Source organism: Bombina bombina, chromosome 1 (genome assembly GCF_027579735.1).
Source record: "Bombina bombina isolate aBomBom1 chromosome 1, aBomBom1.pri, whole genome shotgun sequence".
NCBI lineage: Eukaryota > Metazoa > Chordata > Amphibia > Anura > Bombinatoridae > Bombina > Bombina bombina.
Genome location: NC_069499.1, coordinates 1061355237 through 1061370274, shown reverse-complemented (window position 1 = coordinate 1061370274; position 15038 = coordinate 1061355237).

Sequence of the window (15038 nt, the reverse complement as noted above, 5' to 3'; positions counted from 1 at the left end):
ACCTGTAAAATAAACCCTAATATAGCTACAATATAACGAATAATTATATTGTAGCTATTTTAGGATTTATATTTATTTTACAGGCAACTTTGTATTTATTTTAACTAGGTACAATAGCTATTAAATAGTTAATAACTATTTAATAGCTACCTAGTTTAAATAATTACAAAATTACCTGTAAAATAAATTCTAATCTAAGTTACAATTAAACCTAACACTACACTATCAATAAATTAATTAAATAAATTACCTACAATTACCTACAATTAAATAAACTAAACTAAATTACAAAAAAAACAAACACTAAATTGCAAAAAAAAAAAAAATATTACAAGAATTTTAAACTAATTACACCTACTCTAAGCCCCCTAATAAAATAAAAAAGCCCCCCCAAATAATAAAGGTCCCTACCCTATTCTAAATTAAAAAGTAACCAGCTCTTTTACCAGCCCTTAAAAGGGCTTTTTGCGGGGCATGCCGCAAAGTCATCAGCTCTTTTGGCTGTAAAAAAAAAAATACAACCCCCCCAACATTAAAACCCACCACCCACATACCCCTACTCTAACCCAAACCCCCCTTAAATAAACCTAATACTACCCCCCTGAAGATCTCCCTACCTTGAGTCGTGTTCACCCAGCCGGGCCGAAGTCTTCATCCGATGGGGCAGAAGAGGACATCCAGACCAGCAGAAGTCTTCATCCTATCCGGGCAGAAGAGGACATCCGGACCGGCAGACATCTTCATCCAAGTGGCATCTTCTATCTTCATCCATCCGACGAGGAGCGGCTCCATCTTCAAGACCTCCGGCGCGGAACATCCTCCTTCCCCGACAACTACCCGACGAATGAAGGTTCCTTTAAGTGACATCATCCAAGATGGCGTCCCTCGAATTCCGATTGGCTGATAGGATTCTATCAGCCAATCGGAATTAAGGTAGGAAAAATCTGATTGGCTGATTGAATCAGCCAATCAGATTCAAGTTCAATCCGATTGGCTGATCCAATCAGCCAATCAGATTGAGCTTGCATTCTAATGGCTGTTCTGATCATTCATTGAACTTGAATCAGATTTTTTCTACCTTAATTCCGATTGGCTGATAGAATCCTATCAGCCAATCGGAATTCGAGGGACCCCATCTTGGATGACGTCACTTAAAAGAACCTTCATTCGTCAGGTAGTCGTCGGGGAAGGAGGATGTTCCATGCCGGGGGTCTTGAAGATAGAGCCGCTCCTCGTCGGATGGATGAAGATAGAAGATAAACTTGTAACAGCCAATGATTCCACTCATTGGCTGCTACAGTGTTACAGGGGACAATCGATACACCCCCTCCATGCTGATCGGATCCTGGGGGAGTGCCAGAGGTGCTAGGCACATCCCCCAACCGGATCCAGAACAAACAAAATATCGGAGGGGGCACAGGAGCTGAAAACCGTTATAAGAGAGCATCTACTAGATTTCAAAAATTCTAAAGCCACCTCCCTTTTGGCTAACCATTTCATAGATCAACACAATAACAATGTATCTTCATTCCAATGGAAAGTTATAGAAAAGCTAAAATTTCCTGAGCGAGGAAGAGTCAAGAATAGACTGCTTTTAAAAAGAGAGACCTTTTGGATTTTTACTATGGGGACTAGGTCAGGTCACCCAGGAGTTTTAACTCAAAATTTGATCTGATAAATTTTGGGGAATAAGACTAACAAGACTAATAAAGGTTATCCATAAAAAGGTATTTGGAATTTTTATCCCTTGGAGTGAGAAATGTAGCCATATAACCACACACTACATACTTTAAAAGGGTACTTAAAAATACTAGCCCTTTAAATTTTTTAGCCCATTAACAATTGTTTGTTTGTTGCTTATAATGAGGGTTAATATTATATTTTAAGCCACTTGTCTGGTTTGAAGCAACCATTTAGCTTCTTATTTAGCTCCATATGTGAATTTATACGAAGTTTAATTCAACTGGCAATACACCAATATTTCACGTTGGTTAAATATATATATAATGTGCTCAAGTTATTAATAAGGGCCCTATGTTAGCACATAGTATAACATTAGTAACAGTGCTTCTATTCTTTGCAATGATGTATCTAAATGCAACAGCAGTTTGTTTTTTTATAGTCTATATTGCCTTTAGTACCAAATATGCCTTGCATTGTATGTAAATAATATTGTAAAAATAAATTGAATAGAATTTAGCTTAACTACAGTACATAGTCCTTGATTGATGTAAGAGCAGTAAATTAACCAATGTCTGTTCGAGCATGTGATCATGCCTAAACCAATTGTGTATAGATTTTGCTTTTAAATTGCACTGACCTATAGTTCACAGTAAATGCATCATGAATAAGGCACACAGCCGAAACACATAAGATGCGTGTTTTTATCTGCACCTTTTGATCATGTTTTGCCAATAAATCATTTTTGAAATGAAGTGAGGGCTGGACCGTTTTCTCTTTTTTGAAGATATTTCTAATGATAGAAGACTTAAAACCTTAGATGGGTGGCTGTGTACGAATCTACACACAGGCACAGCAGGCCTTTGCTGTGTTTTCTGCTACTACACAATCGGCTAGATTTAGAGTTTGGCATTAGTCGTCAAAAGCAGCATTATGGGGTCCTAAAGCTGCTTTTGGCCACCCGCTGGTATTTAGAGTCAGGCAGGAAAGGGTCTAACGCTCACTTTCAAGCCACGACTTTTCCATACCGCAGATCCCACATCACCGCCACTATAATAAATATTTTTAACCCCTAATCTGACGACCGCACACTGCCGCCACCTACATTATCCCTATGAACCCCTAATCTGCTGCCCCTAACACCGCCGACACCTACATAATATTTATTAACCCCTAATCTGCCCCCCCCCCAACGTCGCCGCCACCTAACTACACTTATTAACCCCTAATCTGCCGACCGGACTTCTCCGCTACTCTAATAAATGTATTAACCCCTAAAGCTAAGTCTAACCCTAACACCCCCCTAAATTAAATATAATTTTAATCTAACGAAATAAATTAAATCTTATTAACTAAAGTATTCCTATTTAAAACTAAATACTTACCTGTAAAATAAACCCTAATATAGCTACAATATAACGAATAATTATATTGTAGCTATTTTAGGATTTATATTTATTTTACAGGCAACTTTGTATTTATTTTAACTAGGTACAATAGCTATTAAATAGTTAATAACTATTTAATAGCTACCTAGTTTAAATAATTACAAAATTACCTGTAAAATAAATTCTAATCTAAGTTACAATTAAACCTAACACTACACTATCAATAAATTAATTAAATAAATTACCTACAATTACCTACAATTAAATAAACTAAACTAAATTACAAAAAAAACAAACACTAAATTGCAAAAAAAAAAAAAATATTACAAGAATTTTAAACTAATTACACCTACTCTAAGCCCCCTAATAAAATAAAAAAGCCCCCCAAAATAATAAAGGTCCCTACCCTATTCTAAATTAAAAAGTAACCAGCTCTTTTACCAGCCCTTAAAAGGGCTTTTTGCGGGGCATGCCGCAAAGTCATCAGCTCTTTTGGCTGTAAAAAAAAAAATACAACCCCCCCAACATTAAAACCCACCACCCACATACCCCTACTCTAACCCAAACCCCCCTTAAATAAACCTAATACTACCCCCCTGAAGATCTCCCTACCTTGAGTCGTGTTCACCCAGCCGGGCCGAAGTCTTCATCCGATGGGGCAGAAGAGGACATCCAGACCAGCAGAAGTCTTCATCCTATCCGGGCAGAAGAGGACATCCGGACCGGCAGACATCTTCATCCAAGTGGCATCTTCTATCTTCATCCATCCGACGAGGAGCGGCTCCATCTTCAAGACCTCCGGCGCGGAACATCCTCCTTCCCCGACAACTACCCGACGAATGAAGGTTCCTTTAAGTGACATCATCCAAGATGGCGTCCCTCGAATTCCGATTGGCTGATAGGATTCTATCAGCCAATCGGAATTAAGGTAGGAAAAATCTGATTGGCTGATTGAATCAGCCAATCAGATTCAAGTTCAATCCGATTGGCTGATCCAATCAGCCAATCAGATTGAGCTTGCATTCTAATGGCTGTTCTGATCATTCATTGAACTTGAATCAGATTTTTTCTACCTTAATTCCGATTGGCTGATAGAATCCTATCAGCCAATCGGAATTCGAGGGACCCCATCTTGGATGACGTCACTTAAAAGAACCTTCATTCGTCAGGTAGTCGTCGGGGAAGGAGGATGTTCCATGCCGGGGGTCTTGAAGATAGAGCCGCTCCTCGTCGGATGGATGAAGATAGAAGATGCCGCTTGGATGAAGATGTCTGCCGGTCCGGATGTCCTCTTCTGCCCGGATAGGATGAAGACTTCTGCCGCTCCGGATGTCCTCTTTTGGTCCATCGGTGCCCGGCTGGGTGAACACGGCTCAAGGTAGGGAGATCTTCAGGGGGGTAGTGTTAGGTTTATTTAAGGGGGGTTTGGGTTAGAGTAGGGGTATGTGGGTGGTGGGTTTTAATGTTGGGGGGGTTGTATTTTTTTTACACGCAAAAGAGCTGATGACTTTGGGGCATGCCCCGCAAAAAGTCCTTTTAAGGGCTGGTAAAAGAGCTGGTTACTTTTTAATTTAGAATAGGGTAGGGACCTTTATTATTTTGGGGGGCTTTTTTATTTTATTAGGGGGCTTATAGTAGATGTAATTAGTTTAAAATTCTTGTAATATTTTTTTATTTTTTTGTAATTTAGTGTTTGTTTGTTTGTTTTCGTAATTTAGTTTATTTAATTGTAAGTAATTGTAGGTAATTTATTTAATTAACTTATTGATAGTGTAGTGTTAGGTTTAATTGTAACTTAGGTTAGGATTTATTTAAAAGGTAATTTTGTAATTATTTTAACTAGGTAGCTATTAAATAGTTATTAATTATTTAATAGCTATTGTACCTAGTTAAAATAAATACAAAGTTGCCTGTAAAATAAATATAAATCTTAAAATAGCTACAATATAATTATTCGTTATATTGTAGCTATATTAGGGTTTATTTTACAGGTAAGTATTTAGTTTTAAATAGGAATACTTTAGTTAATAAGATTTAATTTATTTAGTTAGATTAAAATTATATTTAACTTAGGGGGGTGTTAGGGTTAGACTTAGCTTTAGGGGTTAATACATTTATTAGAGTAGCGGCGAGGTCAGGTCGGCAGATTAGGGGTTAATACTTGAAGTTAGGTGGTGGCGACGTTGGGGGGGGCAGATTAGGGGTTAATAGTATTTATTCTAGGGTTTGCGAGGCGGGAGTGCGGCGGTTTAGGGGTTAATAACTTTATTATAGTGGCGGCGAGGTCCGGTCGGCAGATTAGGGGTTAATAAGTGTAGGTAAGGTAGCTGCGACATTGGGGGGGGGGGCAGATTAGGGGTTAAAAAATATAATATAGGGGTCGGCGTTGTTAGGGGCAGCAGATTAGGGGTTCATATGTATAATGTAGGTTGCGGCAGTGTCCGGAGCGGAAGATTAGGGGTTAATAATAATATGCAGGGGTCAGTGATAGCGGGGGCGGCAGATTAGGGGTTAATAAGTGTAAGGTTAGGGGTGTTTAGACTCGGGGTTCATGTTAGGGTGTTAGGTGCAGACTTAGAAAGTGTTTCCCCATAGGAAACAATGGGGCTGCGTTAGGAGCTGAACGCTGCTTTTTTGCAGGTGTTAGGGTTTTTTTCTGCCCAAACTGCCCCATTGTTTCCTATGGGGATATCGTGCATGAGCATGTTTTGCCAGCTTACCGCTACCGTAAGCAACGCCGGTATTAAGGGTCGAAGTGGAGCTAAGTTAGGCTCAACGCACCCTTTTTTGAGCCTAACGCAGCCCCTCAGACAAGTCTAAATACCAGCATTGTTGGAAGGGTGCGTTGGCAAAAAAAACAGCGTTAGCTACGCAGCTTTTTACGATAAAACTCTAAATCTAGCCGTTTGATTCTAAACTGTGCAATTAATGTTACTAATCTATGCTAATGTACAGCAATGGCAAAACAAAGAATGCAAATCTACAGAACATTATTTACATTATCAAATTTACTTTGTTTTCTCTGTATCCTTTGTTTACACGCAGGTAGGTAGGCTCAGGAGCATTTACTTTTCTGGAGCACTATATTACAGCAGTTCTGCAAAAATAATTGTAACTTTGTTATTCCTTTGCAAACAGCACTAGATGGAAGCCATGTGGTGCTTCAGACACGTGCATGCTACCTTCAGAGGTATGCTGTTTAATAAAGAATACTATGACAGCATACAAAATTTGATTACAGAAGTAAACTGGAAACTTCTTTTAAAAATGGTATGCTCTGTCTTTAAGTAATAGTCTAGTCAAAATTAAACTTTCATGGTTCAGATAGAGCATGTAATTTTAAACAACTTTCTAATTTACTCCTATTATCCATTTTTCTTTTTTCTCTTGGTATTTTTATTTGAAAAAGCAAAAATGGAAGCTTAGAAGCCGGACCATTTTTGGTTCAGCACCTGAGTAGCGCTTTCTGGTTGGTGGCTACATTTAGAGACCAATCAGCAAGTGCTACCCAGGTACTGAACCAAAAATGGGCCAGGGGCCTAAGTTTACATTTTTGCTTTTTCAAATGAAGATACCAAGAGAAGAAAGAAAAAATTATAATAGAAGTAAATTAGAAAGTTGCCTAAAATTGCATGTTCTATCTGAATCATGAAAGTTTAATTTTGACTAGACTATCCCTTTAATCATAAAAGAAAGAAAAAATTAGATTCATGTCTTTTAAGGGAAGGAAAAATTACAGAACAGTGTAGCTTTAAGTGTATTGATTCAGTGTTTCCATTACAATTAATCAGAATCACTATAAAAAAACATTGCATGTATTGATTTTTTTTTAGCTTCATCATTTTAGACAATGATTTACTACATAAACGTGTTAAATAGGTATTACTTTGCATTATACTCAAGTTAGTAATAAAGTATATTTCACTATGAAAATTAAACTTCTCTGCTGACTGGAGATTTCACAGAATATAATTCCTGACAGAAAAACGATACAAAACTTTTGCCTTCAAGTTAAGTTTCATTTGTCATTGATTTATGGAAACCTTCACTGTTGGGACACTAAAGGACAGCTTCTGTTATTTATAGCAATGTCACTCATTTTGTAAGCTTCAGATTGATTTCCACAGCTAAATAAGCAATTCACGTTAGAATGGCAGATTTCCTGCCACCCCTTAAATCGAACACAGAATTTATGATGAATTGTCATTATCTAAACAATTTAATCTTTATAACTCACTTTTACCTCAGGTGACCCTGATTTCTACTACTCCACCATTTCATAATAGTAATTAAGTTATTTAGACAGAGAGCTGTACACCCAAGTAACCACAAGACAATACAAAAGTGTTGTTCAAAAGAAGCCAAACCCAGGGGAAATAAGAATGAACAATTATAGAATAAAATATGGATCTGTCTCTAGATCTGAAATGCAACCAATTTTATTTTAATTTTGCAGTATAAACTGTTTATGTATGGGGAAAGAAACACCAACATGTCATCGCAGTAAAGACTATGGACAGGAACAGTAAAGACTATGGCCTCTATTTATCAAGGTCTGGCGGACCTGATCCAACAGTGCGGATCAGGTCCGCCAGACCTCGCTGAATACGGAGAGCAATACGCTCTACGTATTCAGCATTGCACCAGCAGCTCACAAGAATCGTGGCCAATGGGCCGCCAGCAGGGGGGGGTGTCAAACAACCCGATCGTACTCCATCGGGTTGATTTCCGGCGATGTCTGTCCGCCTGCTCAGAGCAGGCGGACAGGGTTATGGAGCAGCGGTCTTTGTGACCGCTACTTCATAACTGCTGTTTCTGGCGAGTCTGAAGACTCGCCAGAAACACAGACCTTCAAGCTCCTTTCAGAGCTTGATAGATAGGCCCCTATGAGGCCTATTTAACAATGCTCTGTCAGATCTGATCCGACAGTGCGGATCAGGTCCGACAGACCTCGCTGAATGCGGAGAGCAATACGCTCGCCGTATTCAGCATTGCACCAGCAGCTCTTGTGAGCTGCTGGTGCAATGCCGCCCACTGCAGACTCGCGGCCAATCGGCCACCAGCAGGGAGCTGTCAATCAACCCAATCGTACTTGATCGGGTTGATTTGTGGTGATGTCTGTCCGCCTGCTCAGAGCAGGCAGACAGGTTATGGAGCAGCGGTTTCTGGCGAGCCTGCAGGAACACAGGGCATCAAGCTCCATACAGAGCTTGATAGATAGGCTCCTGTGAGATTGTAGCACAATATATTGTAAAAAAAAATTCTCCTATATGCATAGTAAAACAACTTTGCAATATACTTTGATTATTTATGTTTTACGCTTAACCTTAACTCATATATGTCCCTAATTTGCAGTTTGTTATCTAATTGTTTCTGCTAAAGTCAAATAATGGAGATTTTTAAGACACACTGCCTTCTCCAGGTGTTTGACCATTGAAAAACAATTGCAGCAATCACGTTTTTATTCTGTTCCAATAATATTTAGATTTTGATATATTAATGTGTTGGAAGACAACATGTTGCAAATACAAGGGGTGAGATTACATATATGGCATAGGTTTCAGCGCAACTACTAAAACCCACGCCGCCCGTAAGCTCATTTACATATACAGTGCCGGCAGATCAGATACTGCCATAAGTCAGATAAATTGGCAAGGTACAGAAATGTGTGGAAATATACATTACTGGAGTTACCAGTGAGTTACGGCAGTAAATAATCTGCCGGTGCCTAAGTTAAAAAGAAAAAAGTTTAAATCGCCTGTAAAAATCTAACCCGCCTCCCAAAAATGAACCCGACACGTCAAAACCCCTATATCCGCCATCCCCCCACATCGCAACTAATATTAAAATGTATTAACCTCTAAACCGCCAACCCACTACATCGCAACTGCTAATAAAATGTATTCACCTTTAAACCGCCATCCCCCCCACATCGCAACTACTAATAAAATGTATTAACCTCTAAACTGCCATCCCCCACATTGCAACTAATATTAAAATGTATTAACCTCTAAACCGCTAACCCCCCACAATGCAATCTACCTATTTAAACTATTAACACCTAATCCATCAACCCCCACATAGCAACGAACCTAACAAATGTATTACCCCTAATCCGCAATCCCCCCACAATGCAAACTACTTATTAAAACTATAAACCCCTAATCCACCAACCCCCACAATGCAATCTACCTAATTAACCTATTAACCCCTAAACCACCATCCCTCCATAATGCAGTATTAATTATTGGTCTAATCACTAAGACCTCTAACCTAACACCCCCTAAATTAACCCCAATTAACTACACTTACATAAAATAAAAAAGACTACCTTAAAAAAAATTATTAAAACCTATTAAAATAAAAAAAAATCCTAACTTAATATTAAAATAAAAAATCCTGGGGGGCGGAGCCAGCTGCCAACGCATCAAGACGTACTTCTATAGAGCTCCTGAAATTTTACTTCTAAAACATTGCTTTTAGGTGTTTTGGCAGCTGATATATCCATTGCCTACATAGACCTTAGTATGGAGAAACCTTCTGCACAACTTAGATCTCTCTTGAAGAGTATGATCGATAAAGCCGACAGTCAGTTTTGTTGCTTGAGCTCTATCATATTGGAGCTGCGCAGCAAAGATGGCGCTTCTCATCTTCCCTTCTATGAGACCCTGGTGGCAAGTCAGTTAGAAAACCCACTATCTACCCTACAGGATACTATCCGTCCGCAAAAGGAGGACTTTGGACAGAGATCAACCAACACTTTTCCTGGACCTGCAAGCAGAGATCAGATGCAGCTGAGTACAGCTGACCTATCTCACATCGCTACTCCGCGGGCTGTAAAAGTCCCCAGAAACAACACCGTGCAATTACACCAGCTCGCTCTCCCTCCCTACAAGGGCTTGAAAGCGGATCTATCGCCTTTCGCCCATGAGATCCTGGCTAATGTGAGAGGCAAGCAGTCTAGGGCAACTTACCGGACAAGGAGGCAAACAGAGTTTGGAGAATTCACCCTGGTTTTGGGACCCGGAGCGTACATCTTGTTCGACGATGCCGCCATTGTTATAGGTTTGTGGGGCTGCTCCACTACACCTCTGATTGCGCTCTCTAGCTCAGGCCATAGATTGCACCTGCCTGACACATTTTTTAAGCGGGGAGTTGGATAGCCGCCATAGCCGTTACCGGTGTGCTTATTAATGTAGTTACACTTTACTGTTAGTAATGGACATATGTGTGTGGGAGAAGGTCCCCAGGATGACGATCTATTGATTTGATCAATGGGACACCGAGAATAATCCCCTTAGACACTATTAGACTGCATGTGACGTATCATGATAGCCCTGCAGGATACAGCTTATTGAATGCTTCCATGAGACTGCTATTGAAAGAGATCTTACAGGACACTTAATTATTACAATCCTTGATTATCTACAAAATTACTAACTGAACCCCAATATGTTTCATCTTAGCTTTACTTATTCCCAGCCTACACAGCATATATTGGAAATATGGCTTATATGGCAGTGATGTAGGCTAAGAGATCAGCAACTCTGACAAGATGGCACCTTTCAAGTTTGAGAATTATAGTTCAGCAATTGACTTATATTATGTTCCAAAGAATAGTCTGCAATATTCTTATTCTCCACCTCTTTAGTTTGTTAGGAGTGCTTTAATACTCCTAGATAGAGCTACACTCTGTTATGCGATTAACATACTTACTGATCTAGATATACTACCTGGACTTACGCATCATGTTTCTGTATAAATGCATGTGTAGTGGTATTGGAAGCTGCGTCAGTCTTATATTAGGTTTATTTTTATGTTGTTGCTATGTTTACGCCTATTACCTGTGTTTACTTAATCTATGACCAGAACGCTTTCTCATATAATAGGTCTTATACTTTCTTCCCTCACCAAGCAGCCCACAACTATTTTAATTGAGCTCTTTCTTACATCAAGTAGCTATTTAGCAGCTGAGCAATTGTGCTATGGGAAATTTTACTTTAATGCACAGGCCTATTTTATGCTCTTATATGTTAGTCATACTTTACATTAGCCCATTGTCACCTGCTATCTTTACATGTTTAAATATGTCTTATGGCTCTCTCTACAGGGTCGAATACATATGCTTGCCTCTGCCTTATATCCTGAAATATTAGCTTACTTCACCTCAGCTATTTGCTCATATATTACTACAATTACTTTTATTACTGTTTATGCTAGCACGCAGTATATCCCTTATATACATGTACTCCTAGAAATAGTGCTGTTTAATGTCTAATGCTTGTTGAACTCCTTATTTATGGTATGATTATGTATATGGTAACTCCAAAATGATAGGAGATAATTGCTGTAACAGCTTTAATAGGTTCAATAGTATATAGTACAATAGTATAGTATACATATTCTATTCAGCTTCCAGGTAAGCAAGATAGAATGCAAAGGAGTCTCTCAGAAGTAACTGAAGTCACGTTGTTATGTGAGTACTCATAGGATTATTATAGGAGATACAACAGTCCGCTTAATGTCCTTAGTAGTAAGCTTTATAGCAGATTATTGCACGTGCAAGTAGTAACCCTTTAATTAAACTACTACTACTTATTTTAGTCTTTTTCCCACACAGCTTCACTAAGTTTTTCCCTCTCATCCCATGTAAACTTTATTACTTTAGTAGATGATCCCCCCATCCCTCATTTCATCTAAGAGTATATAACCTCACCTTTGGATATTGTAGACGCTGCTGGGCCGTGCTCACTGGGAAGGCACGGCTCAGCATAATAGTTGATTTAATGAGCTTGGTCTGAGACATGTATACCCTATGCAAATCTTATAGAGAGGTACCTCTTGTTTTGGCATATTACCTATAGTTACCCCAAATATTTAAACCTATTGCTCATAATTGGTCTGTTCGTTTCCAGACGAAAAATACACTACTTAGATGTTTTTAAATAATATCGTTATAATTCTGATTAATAGCGTACTTACAAGCTCTAAACCCTTAGTACATCTTCCAATTTCACACGCTACCTGGCCCCGCCCTCCTCCCCCCCCCCCCTATTTTACATTGAGCGGCTCTCGCCCGCTGCATCCCCCCTCCCCATAACACTATAGAGCTATCCCCTCCCTAGCCCTATTCCTATATGAGTAGATACCTTAATCTTCCTCTTATTTAGCTGGGAGAGGTTCATTTTTGTTTTTGTTACTGTTAAGATACTCTGTGATAAAACTGAAGTCCATTTGTAAGATAGCCCGCATTTTATAGTTACGCCTGAAATATTTGAATGTATTGCTATGCTAATGGTACTATGTATACATCTATTTGTAAATGTCTTGGGCATACCTTTTATACATTGTATTTGACTACAACTTCAATAAAAAACTGTTTAAAAAAAAAAAAAAAAATCCTAACATTACATTAAAAAAAAACAACCTAAAATTAAATTAAAATACAAAATCTATTAATATTAAAAAAAATAATCTAAAATTACAGAAAAAAACTAAATTATTCAAAATAAAAATATTTAAACCTAATCTAATACCCCTATAAAAACAAAAAAGCCACCCCAAAATAAAAACCACCGCCTAATCTAACACTAAACTACCAAAAGCCCTTAAAAGGGCATTTTGTAAGGGCATTGCCCTGAAGCAATCAGCTCTTTTACACAAAAAAACTACAAATTAACCCCTAACAGTAAAACCACACACCCACCAAACCCCCCAAAATAAAAAAGACCTAAATCTAATTTTAATCTAATCTACCCATTGCTCCTAAAGGGGCATGTGTATGGGCATTGCCCTTAAAAGGGCAATCAACTCTTTTGCTGCCCATTAAAAAATAAAAAAGCCCTAATCAAAAAAGAAAACCATCCCAAAAAACAAAACAAACAAAAAATAACAGTAACTTGATCAAATCAGTCAATAGGTCTTCAGAAGCTCTTATCCAATTGGCTGATTTTACAATTCCAGCCAATAGGAATGCAGGGTACCCCAATGTAAATGGGGTACCTTGCATTCAATCTTCAGTGTGCAGCGGAAGATCGCATGAAGAGGACCACTACATCACCGAAGACTGCTGCCTCAGAAGACCTCTCCACACCTCTGGGAAGAAGATAAAAGATGGTTCCGCAATGGATGAAGATGGATCCGTCTGGATGAAGACTTTTCTCCACCTGGAAGAAGATGGATGTCCGGACATCAGGAACGGTGAGTACATTTTTTGGGGTTAGGGACGGGTTAGGTTTTTTTTTTTGGGGTGGGTTTTTTTTCAGAATAGGGCTTTTTTTTATTTTTTAATGGGGAGCAAAGGAGCTGATTGCCATTTTAAAGGCAATGCCCATACAAATGCCCCTTTGGGGCAATTGGTAGATTCGTTTTTTTATAGTTAGGTCTTTTTTATTTTGGGGAGTTGGGTGGGTGGGGGGTTTTACTGTTAGGGGTTAATTTGTAGTTTTTTTAATGTAAAAGCTAATTGCTTCAGGGCAATGTGCTACAAAAAGCCATTTTAAGGGCTATTGTTATTTTATTCTTAGATTAGGGGGGTTATTTTGGGGTGGCTTTTTTGTTCTTATAGGGGTATTAGATTAGGTTTAAAAAATATTTTCGATAATTTTGTTTATTGTTTTCTGTAATTTTAGATTTTTTTTAGTTTTAATCTTAGGTTGTTTTTTTTTAAAGTAATATTAGGATGTTTTATTTTAATTTTAAATTAGTATTTTTTTATTATTTTTCAGTTATTTTTTAAGAAGATAGTCTTTTTTATTTTATGTAATTGGGGTTAACTTAGGTGGTGTTAGGGGGCTTAGTGATTAGATTAATACTTTGCATTGTGAGGGGATGGCGGTTTAGGGGTAATAGGTTAATTAGGTAGATTGAGTTGTGAGGGGATGGCGGTTTAGGGGTTAATAGGTTAATTAGGTAGATTGTGTTGTGGGGGATGGCAGTTTAGGGGTTAATAGGATAATTAGGTAGATTGCGTTGTGGGGATGGTGGTTTAGGGGTTAATAGTTTTAATAGGAAGTTTGCGATGTGGGGGGTTGGCAGAGTAGGGGTTAATAGTGTAATTAGATACTTTGGGTGGTGGATTAGAGGTTAATAACTTTATTAGGTACTTTGCGATGTGGGGTTTGGTGGATTAGGGGTTCATTTTATTCAGTTATTGCGGTGAGGGGATGGCGGTTTGCACATGCTTTAGGTGTCTGTTAATACTTCTAGGCAGTTACGGTAGTTTCATATTTTGTGCAAAGCTTGCTGCGCCTGCCTATGTGTGGCGAGGTGAATATGGAGTAAAATTTCCTTGCATTGAAAATGTAATACCGACTAGCGAAACCGGTTGTATGTTAGTTTATGGTAGTAAAAATAGCGGACGAAGGGTAAAATATACATGTTGCATTTGTATGTGGTGGTGCCGTATATGTGATTGATACATCCGTCTAAAAATAGCTGACGCCGGCTTTTGTCAGCAACGCCACATATGTAATCTTGCCCAAGGTGTTTTCTGTCTCTTTAGTAATCATATGTGTACATCTAATTAGCATATACACATTAGATGTACTAACAAATACCAAATAAAACTCACATTTTTTAATTAATCCTGGCTTTTTCATTTTTCAGACTTCACTAATGTATCCCTCCGTGAGTGCTAACGGATGATACCTTCAAATGGAAACAGAAAATCCCACAACAAAAATACATAATAACTGTAAATGATTCCATATTATTTGTATTCCTCAGAAAACGGACCTTTAGCAAAAAGCAAATGAACCATATGGATGCCAGAAAAATTGTACTTGATCCATTTGTGTCGATAAAAGTTACTCTAAAGGCAGGGAGGATTTTTCTGAAGGCGGCAAAGTCTTTAAAAAAAAAATCAGGTTTAAACTATTTATTCAGGAAAAACTTTAACAGTTCAAACCTACACTATTCGATAACAAATTGGCAATATCCCTGTCATCTGATTGATTCCAAAATCAGCCA